This window comes from Macaca fascicularis, chromosome 9, assembly GCF_037993035.2.
Source record: "Macaca fascicularis isolate 582-1 chromosome 9, T2T-MFA8v1.1".
NCBI lineage: Eukaryota > Metazoa > Chordata > Mammalia > Primates > Cercopithecidae > Macaca > Macaca fascicularis.
This window is the reverse complement of record NC_088383.1, coordinates 5,947,153-5,957,282: the sequence shown is the minus strand read 5'-3', so window position 1 is coordinate 5,957,282 and position 10,130 is coordinate 5,947,153. Positions and strand designations below refer to the sequence as shown.

Here is a 10,130-nt window from a genome sequence, read left to right as displayed (position 1 = left end):
TGGAAAGTATAACACAACATTGCGACCTTTGTGCTGAAAACAAACCCAGTAACCATAGCCGAGGACAGCCTGGACAACAGGAGAGAGGTTTTGCATTGGCAAAATAAATTTCTAAATTGACTGGGGCATGCCTCAGATATTTGGGGCTCACAATACCTAAAGAAATTAAAAGCAGAAACTAAAATAGATATTTTTGAAACAATGTTATTATTCACAATAACCTTATTTATAATAATTCTATTCACAACAATCAAAAGGTGAAAATGCAAGTGAGCATCAGCAAATAAAAGGATAAACAGAATGTAGTGTATACATGCAAAGGGACATTATTTAGTTTTGAAAAGAAAGGAAATTCAGATATGTGCAGTAATAATGTTGAACCTTGCGGATATTTTATTAAGCTAAATTAACCAGACACAAAATGACAAATACTGTGTGAGTCCAACTATGTGAGGTGCCTAGAATAATTAAATGAAAGGCAGGAAGTAGAATGGTGGTTGCCAGAGGATGAAATAAGGGGAAATGGGTAGTTGTTGTTTAATGAGTAGAGTTTTAGGTTGGGATGATTAAAATTGTAGTATATGTGTACTGGTGATGCTTGCTCAACAAGGTGGATGGACTTAATACCAATAAACTATTGTTTTAAAATGGTTAAATGATGAATTGTATGGTGTATGTATTTTACCACACTAAAGAAAAGGTTTAATGACCAATGACAAAGCCAGGCTACACTGAAGATCTACACCCACTTCCTTCTTCCCTAGACCCTGGAGAAATGCAGAGATGCAGGCTTAACCATGTCCATCAGGGTGTTCCGTTTCAATCACTAACTGCTGGAACTGATCCTCAGACAAGCCAGGACCCAAGTACAAGCCCACCCACAACTAGATGAGCCCTCAGGGCCACTGGGGCCTTCTCTGACTTTTGCTCTTCACACACTTCCTTACATTAGAATAATGTAATTTCTCAGAATGTTGTGCTTTAATTTTTTAAGGGAATGTCAAAGGCTAGCCATGACACTGTTATGTGTATTTCTTTTACTTTAATTTTTTCATAGTTACTAAATAATGTAATTGTTCAGAATTAGTATCAGAATTGTTTCATAAATATTAAATAATATAATTGTTCAGAATTGGAATTAAATAATGTAATTTAGGTCCCCAAAACTTTTTTATTTTCAATATTTGTAACTTTTATTTTCAGTTCAGGGGTGCACGTGCAGGTTTGTTATATAGGTAAACTCATGCCATGGGGGTTTGTTCTACAGAGTATTCTGTTACCCAGGTATTAAACCTGGTACTCATTAGTTATTTTTCAAAATCCTCTCCCTTGTCCCAATTTTGATAAATTGGTAGAGGCAAGAACCTGAATAGAGTGCATTCAAAAAAATGTAGGAAGAGAAGAATTAGATACAGAAGTGTAGAACGTATTCAAATAATGGTTTATAAGTACACCAGATAATTGAGAAGTCCATGGAGAAAATAATGGAGACAAATGACAATTTTCTTTGAGATGACAGAAAAAACAGCATGCCTACATGCTCTTAGGAAGATTCTAGTAGAAACAGAAAAATTGATGATGCAGGAGAGAGAGGACGAGAATTGCTGAATCATGTAAGAATTCATTTCCTATTTCTGCTGTAAAAAAGTCATCACAAATATTGTGGCCTGAAACACTGTAACTAATTTTTTCCCAGTTTTGGGGATTAGAATTCCAAAATCTGGTTCAACAGACTAAAGTCAGGGTGTCCAGAAGGTTGCATTTCTTCTTGAGGGTCTAGGGGAAAATGCTTTTCCTGGCCATTTCCAGGTTACAGAGAATGTATTCCTTGGCTCATGGCACTTACTCTATCTTGAAAGTCAACTGCATGGCATCTTAGGATCTGTGTCCTATGTGTCTTTCCTTACATGTCCTCTTTGATTGTGACCCTCCTGGGTCCCACTTGTAAGGATTTTGTGATTACATTGCCTATCCAGAGAATTCAGGAAAACCTTATGATCCTTAACATAATCACATCTGCAAAGTTTGCTTTGCCACGTAAGGTAACATAGTCACAGGTTCCAAAGATAAAGCCATGACTTATTGGCAGGGCAGGGGGAGAGAGCACTATTGAGCCTATGGTACTAGCTTTGTGGAGAACTTGAAGCAAGTAAGCCTTAATTATCTAACCTTGCTAATAGAAAGTACTATATCACCAGTCACTCATCTCAGATACAAATAAATAAAAACCTGTTCCTTAGCTCTGATATCATTTATATTCTATCATATGTCCCCTTCTAGATATAGTCCCTTTATTCCCTTAGTTTACAATTATTTCCCAGGATTTGTGGACTTTTTTTTTCACTATACATGCAGAAAACTCCAGCATTTCTGTTCTTTACATTGTCAACAACTGAAAGTTTCTACTCATACTTAGATTATACTTCAGGCAAATACTTCCATGTTAGAACTTGTACCGACAAGGAAGTACTTGTAACTGCTCTATGAACCTTTAACACACTTATACTAATGAAGCCTCTTTCTCTTTGATTTTCACTACACATCAGTTCATCAAGTTCTTGATTCATTAAGGGTTGCAGTCATTGGGTCTCTCATCTTTCCTCTTTCCATTCTTTCAATCTCCACACAGGTTTACATATTCAGATTTGCTTACAACATAAACTAAATTGAAATCCTCAGAGTACACTCATTCTCTCTAGATTTCTCCTTTAGGTTTTCTGCTGGTTGGGATCTCTTTTCCCTTTTACCTGTTGATCTGTGCTTGTGGCAACCAAACTGGATCAATGTGCGTACAGCCAGAACAAATTGCTCTGCTTGTATTTTTGTAGACCATCTTGCCAAAAGATAAAATCCTACACCAGAGGTTGCTATTCATTTGATCTGTAGTAAAGTCTAGGTATTACTATGTTTTATTTATTTTGTTTTTGAATTTGTGGAAAATTAAGCTTTACAAGTGCAGTTTGGTACGTGGATGTATTGCACAGTGGTGAGGTCTGGGCTTTTAGTGCAGCTATTACCTGAATAATGTTTATTGTATTTACCCAATAATTTCCCAGCCTCCCAGCCTTCTGAGTCTCCACAGTGGAAGAAAGAGGATCCAGTGGACAGGTATTAAGTGCCTATAGGTGTGCCTAGGCATGTGGTTGGGAAACCTCTGCTCTTTGATGAATTTTAAAGAGGTTATTTGGGTTTTCTTGTAATTGTTTTTGTTGGGTTGAGTTCGTTGTAAATTTTGGATGTCAGTCCCCTGTTAGATTCACAGTTTGCAATTATTTTTCCCCATTGTGTAGGTTGTCTGTTCTCTGTTGATTTTTTTTTTTTGCTTTATTTGTTGAATTAAGTCATATATGTCTCTTCCTATTTTCTCATTTGTGTTTTTGAAATCTTAGTCTGAGTTCCTTGCCGAGACCTACTTAGGAAATTTTTGCCACAATAAATTTTCCTTAGATTTTCTTCTAGCACTTAATAGTCTCAGGTCTTACATTTAAGACTTGGATTTATTTCCAGTTCTTTAAAAACTTGCAAAGCTATTTTGAGGTATAAGCAAGGTTGCAAATATCTAACTTTTTGAAAATATCAATTTTTCATTATGGTTTTAGGGGTTAGGATTGTATTATCACCAACATGCATTTTACTAGAAAAGCTTTGCTAAGGTCAGTCATGTTTATTCCCTTGCCCTTGGCATGAGCTACAGTGGGAAGAGTGCTGCAACCCTGCCCTAGCCAATGCCACATGAGAGGGACTGTGCTGCAGGCTTCTGAGAAGGTTTCTCTCACATCTAGAAGAAGCTTGTAAGATGCAGCTGCCCCTCTTCTTCAAGTGGCTCTTGTCCTGTTTCCCTGGGAGTTCTAAAATTGCTGCAGCAGCCTCCACCCAGCCTGAGGATGACATCAATACACAGAGGAAGAAGAGTCAGGGAAAAGATGAGAGAAGTTACAGATGCTCCTGGGCGACCCCCAGAGCTTACCATTCCTTAGACTTCTTGATATGGTGCTAACAGATTTGTATGTGAAATGAGACAGTTTCCTGATTCCCCTTGCAGGACTTGTGACAGGGGTGTGGGTCACCTGTTCAAACTCCTTGAGGGAGGGGGAGCATGGAGATGGGCAGGTGCACAGGCCAGGGCAAGCATTTTGGACTCTGGTTCCATGATAGCGTCTAGGTGTGGGTGCCTGCAACCACAGTGTTACAAAGCTCTTTCAGCTTTGCCATCTGCAGACGGCTTCAGACTGCAGCTCCATGGACTCTCTGACTTATCTCAAAGGCAGAGGGCCAGTGTGTCAGCTTTCTATATCCCAAGCACTTGCCAGGCATCCCAGAAGAGTCAGACCACATGTGGGCTCTAAGGATGAGTGCAAGATTTTATTGAGTGGTGGAGGCAGCTCTCAACAAGATGGATGGGGAGTCGGAATGGGGGAAAGGAGTAGGAAGGTGATCTTCCCATGGAGTCAGGCTGCCCAGTGGCCGGACTCTTCTCCAATACCCCAAGGCCAAACTCCTTTCAGTGTCCAATGTCCCTCCTGTTCTTTCTTTCTCCGTGTCATTGTTTGCCATCCATCTGGCTGCCTCCTTGTCTCCTCACCTGCTGGTCTGCCCTGGATCTTAGGTTTGGGGGTTTATATAGGGGCAGACTGGAGGCGTGGTGGGCCAAAAGGCAAATTTTAGGAGTGTGAAAACTGAAATGCCTGTTCTCATTTAAGGGCACAGGTATCCAGGCTGGAGGGTGGAGCCTTTGCTGGGAAATCACCCTCTTCTACCCAGTATTTCCCTGTCTCCTTCCATATCACATGGAGTTTCAACCATTCACAAATAGGTTTTTCTCACTTTGTTTTATACTAATCAAAACAACTATAAAAATGAATAATTTTCTCTTTACAACCTCCCCTGCTGTTGACCTATCCAGGAGTGGTCAGAAGGTGTGCAAGCTGCTGAGTCACTCTGACTACCTCAACTCCAGTAGATTGCAGGGGTGAACAATAGTATTGAGAAATAGTAAAATAACAAACAGTGCAGAAGAGGCAGGCATCTCAAAAAGTGCTTGGTGGAATCGTCACTCATCCAGAGTGAACACGGTGACACAGTTGTTTCTTCAGAGTTCACTCTATGAAAAAACTGAGCAATGTGGCATTTACTTTAAATTTCATGGGTTGTGAAATTTCATCTAATGTCATAATTAAAACTTCCTACATGTGGCTTTAGGCATCTCTCTCTTTTCCCCAAAATTTTCTCCAGGGCATCCGCGGTACCTCAGCCTCCTCCACAGCCTCCTGCACAGCCTCCTCCACAGCCTCCCAGCTCTTCCTTTTTCCTCCTGCACGGCTTTTGGCATCCCACCATTTTCCACAGCAATGCAGCAAACTGTGAGTTTCCACAGCCTCTCACAGACATGACTTCACCCACAAACCTCTGTGAGACTCAAGCGTACTCCTTCTTCTTCACAAAGATCGTCTTCACCCCAGAGAATTGAGTCAACCAAACAGGAAATCTCAGGACAAGCAGTGCTGGCAAACATCGTTTTGTTTAAAGTGTCCTATCAATATATATTTGTTGAGAAACTATTTGGAGTTCTTTGCAAACTGTAACACTTGTTTAGGAAAAAAGATAGGGAGAAGAAATTAGGATCAGTTATTTACTTGAGGCACATGAGTGTTCTTCATGTATGACTCAAGGACATCCCACTTCTTTCCTCCCCGGTCTTCCATCTTCCATCTGCTTTCCTCCCTCTTCCCATCTTCCTTTCCTCATGTTCCTCCCCCTCTCCCTCACCTATAGGACTGAGAATTCCTGCGGTCTCCTGAGATCAGTTTCTTTCCCCCCGATTGTATACAAGCTGTGGAAAGTTTTAGTTCTTGTCGACTCCACGACCCACATTGGTCAGGCAGAAGCCCCCATGTACAAGGTACCCCTTGAGCCTTGGCAAGGTGCATGACACACACTTGGTCACTGGAGAAATGATGAGCAGAGAGTGACAAATAGAAGAGGGGAGCTTTAAGCCTGAGCTCTCTGGAGCATAAGAGTGGTTGAGGCTTGGTCCTTGCCACCTAGATTTCATACAACGTGTCAGGAATCCTGGATGCCCAGAAAGAAATCTGTTCCAGGGCTGGAGCCCCAACATAGAGCTTTCATTTAGGCAGTGTTGAGCAATAATGTGTGGCTGGAGCTCTGCAGAGGGACCCCATAGGTGCATTGTGTAACGAAGCTGTGGGAGAAAGGCCTCACCCCTAAGAATTCCAGAATTATAAATCTATCAGCTGCTTACAACTTCAGCGTTTAAAGCCAGGGGCATTAAACTCCAAACTCTGAGAGCAGCCATGTGGGCTGCACCCTGCAAAGCCACAGGTACAGTGCTGCCCAAAGCCCCAGAAGCCTACCCCTGGCACCAGTGTGCCCAGAATGAAGGATATAGGGTCACGGAAGATGATTTTGCAAGTTTAAGATTTAATTTCTGCCCTGTTGGGTTTACAACTTGCATGAAGCCCCTTCTTCTTCTCTTTCAACTGATATTTCCCTTTTGAAATGAGATTGTTCAACCGCTGCCTATAAAACCTTTGTCATTTGAAAGTAAATAACTTGTTTTTGATTTTACAGGCTCATAGCTGGTAGAAATTTGTCTTGGATCTCACATACATCTTTGCATTTTAGACGTTTAAGTTGCTTCTAAACCTGATAAGGCTTTGGAGATTCTTGAGATAAACTGATTGGATTTTGTATGTAAGAAAGAAGTTTATGTCTTCAGCTTTTTGTTCTTTATATACTCAACTAACAATATTTTGGGGTTGCTATGATTTTTTGCTGAAATTTGTATTCCCTTTTTAATTTATGTTGTGCATAATCTGTAATTATTTTCTTTGTGGTTACCATTGAAATGACATACTGCATCCTATAGTTATACCATCCACATTGAAATCAATGTGAACTTCAATTCCTTACAAAAACTCTACTTGTCCACAGCTACGTTTCCACTTCACATTATTGATGTCACTAATTACAACTTTATATGTGGTGTACATGTTAACAGAAATATATTCTTATTCGTACACATTTGTAATGTAAATCTTGAAGAAAATGACAGTAAAAAGCAAACTTTCACAAATATGTGTTTCCACATTTTTCTTACACCTACCTTTACGAGAGGTCTTTATACCTCTATATGACTTCATGTTGCTGTCTGAAATTCTTTCATTTCAAAGCGAATTACTCTCTTTAGCATTTCTTGTAGAGCAGTTCTAATGGCAATGAACTCCTTCAGCTTTTACATCACATAGTCTTAATAACTTTCTAATTTTTAAGAAATAATTTGGCTGGGTGCGGTGGCTAATGCCTGTAATCCCAGCACACTGGGAGGCCAATGTGGGGAATCATGAGGTCAAGAGATTGAACCATCCTGGCCACTGTGGTGAAACCCCGTCTCTACTAAAAATACCAAAATTAGCTGGGTGTGGTTGTGCCTGCCTATAGTCCCAGCTACTCAGGAGGCTCAGGCAGGATAATTGCTTGAACCCGGGAGGCGGAGATTGCAATGAGCTGAGATCGCACCACTGCACTCCAACCTGGTGACAGAGCAAAACTCCATCTCAAAAAAAAATTTAAAAAAAGTTGGAATAATTTTTTTTTGCCAAGTATGGAATTATTGGGTAAAATTATTTCTTTATTGATCACATTAAATATATCACCTACTATATCCTCCAAAGACTCTCATAAGAAATCTGTGGATCATCTTGTCCAGGATCCCTTGCACCCTTGCATCATCTTTCTCTCCTGCTTTTTATTTTTGTTGTTGTTTTTGTTTTAGATAGAGTTTTGCTTTTGTTGCGCAAACTGGAGTGCGATGGTGCAATCTCGACTCACTGCAACCTCCGCCTCCTGGATTTAAGCTATTTTTCTGGCTTAGCCTCCTGAGTAGCTGGAATTACAGATGTGTGCCCCCATGCCCGGCTAATTTTTTGTATTTTTAGTAGAAATAGGGTTTCACCATGTTATCCAGGCTGGTCTCAAACTCCTGACCTCAGGTGATCCACCCACCTCAGCTTCCCAAAATCTCTTGCTATGTAAAGATTATCTCTTTGTCTGGCTTTTAGAGTTGGATGATAACACATACAGGTCTGAGTCTCTTTGAGTTTATGCTATATGCAGTTCTTTAAGTTGCCTGAATTTGTAGATTCTTGTCTTTAACCAATTTGAAAAAGTTTTGATGATTGTATTCTCCCTCCAATTCGTTTCCTTTTCTTTTTTATAGTTTCTGTGTTATGACTATATTTAGATTTTCTTTTTTTTCCCAGATTTTCTGTAGTTCTTAATCCATAGTTTTCATTAGCAATTTTAGCATATTTAAGACAGTTGTTTAAATGCTTCTCTACTAATTTTAATACCTGTGATTCTTCAGGAATGATTTCTACTGATTTATTTTCTTTCTCATAATGGACTGTGATTTCTTGTTTCTTTGTATGCCTTGTTATCTTGTTTTATTTTTTTGAGCTGGAGTCTTGCTCTATCACCAGGCTGGAGTACAGTGGTGCCATCTCGGCTCACTGCAACCTCTGCCTCCTGGTTTCAAGTGATTCCCCTGCTTTAGCAGGGGAATCCTGAGTAGCTGGGACTACAGGTGCTCACCACCACGTCCAGCTGTTTTTATTTTCTTTTGGATTTTAGTAGAGATGGCGTTCCACCATGTTAGCCAGGATGGTCTCCTTCTCCTGACCTCGTGATCTGCCCTTCTTGTCCTCCCAAAGTGCTGGGATTACAGGCATGAGCCATCGTGCCCGGCCTGTATGCTTTGTTATTTTATTTAACTGGGCATTTGAAAAAAATAAAACATCTTTTTTACTGTATATAGATTTGTTCTGTCATGACAGTCATCAACTCATATGTGTGTCAGGTTCTCAGTCAAGGCATCAGCCCTATATAAAACCTCAAGGTCTTCTTAATTTGTTTCTGAACATGCACCTACATGGATTGTTTTTGCCATTTTATTTTTCCCCAAATAACCAATGGCTTTTGAATCACTTACTATTAAAAAATTTCACATCCCAGTTTCTCTCAATGACTTAGATGGACTATTGCATGTCTCTTCCCCTAGTCTTTTGCCTGTAACATCTGTATGTGTATAGTCACCCTGAATCTCTACTGAGCTACTGAGCTACTCCATAAATAAATAACTTTATTTCAGTCAATTTTAGATACTTTCTGATGTTTCTATGAGTCATATGGGAGTCTTATAATCCACCATCTTGTTGAAAAATTTCAATATCTTTATAATATTACATTTATGTCAATGTATAACCATTTACTTATGTTTCAATTTCTGTTTGTTTTATAAAGAAATAAATAGAAGCAATCACGGCACTGCAAGTTGTGACTACTCCAAGATGTGAATCATGGATCATGCAAACTACATTCATGTTCTAACCTGCCCTCCAAAGGGAGAATGAAGTAAAAATTATCCCATGTGAGGATTATTCACCAGTTTATATGTCATTAGTTACCAGTTTTTCCTTATGAATAATGTTTAACAATATTAGAAAGTATATCTAATAGTTATCAGGTGTTTGACTTGTTACTTTTTGATAGTAACTCATAAAACTGGCTGGATAAGATAAATAAAATAAGGCACAGTTTGCATATTACAAAGTATATCCAAAGTCCAAACGCTGTTAATAAGAAATCCTCCAATAAAACCACATCAAATTTTATTTTTTATTTACACCCACATCAGGATTACAACTTTATCAGGACTGCACTTTGATCAGGAAGGGATATTTCTCTCATAAGGTTAATAAGAAAGAAACAATAAACTTGCTGATGAAAAAAATAACACATTTAAAAATTTTAACTTTAATTTTTAATTGAGGGCAATATTTTAAAGAAATGCTCATTAGTCATTCCTTTAAATTGTATGTGTGTGAGAGAGAAAAATGAAAACTAGTCATTTCAAATGCTGTAAGATACAGAAGAAACATCATCATGGCACAAACCAAAAAGAGCTTAGTAGCTCCTTTTCTGTAGTCTTATGTAAAGTCACCATTTGTTCTACAAATCTCTTTGAATAATTTATATCATATATATAGAGATTTGGAACAGCAAAAATACTTCAGAGAGAAATTAATGAGTGTATCATGCCCACCTGATAATTT

At 39.0% G+C, this 10,130-nt stretch overlaps 1 non-coding gene across 1 annotated transcript; it reads right to left on the bottom strand.

The window, feature by feature from the left end:
* Positions 1–9,319: 9,319 nt before the first annotated feature.
* On the bottom strand, positions 9,320–9,452 carry LOC123566989 (U8 small nucleolar RNA). Its single transcript, XR_006689701.1, has one exon. It is a non-coding gene; the product is annotated as a U8 small nucleolar RNA (small nucleolar RNA).
* Positions 9,453–10,130: the final 678 nt, after the last annotated feature.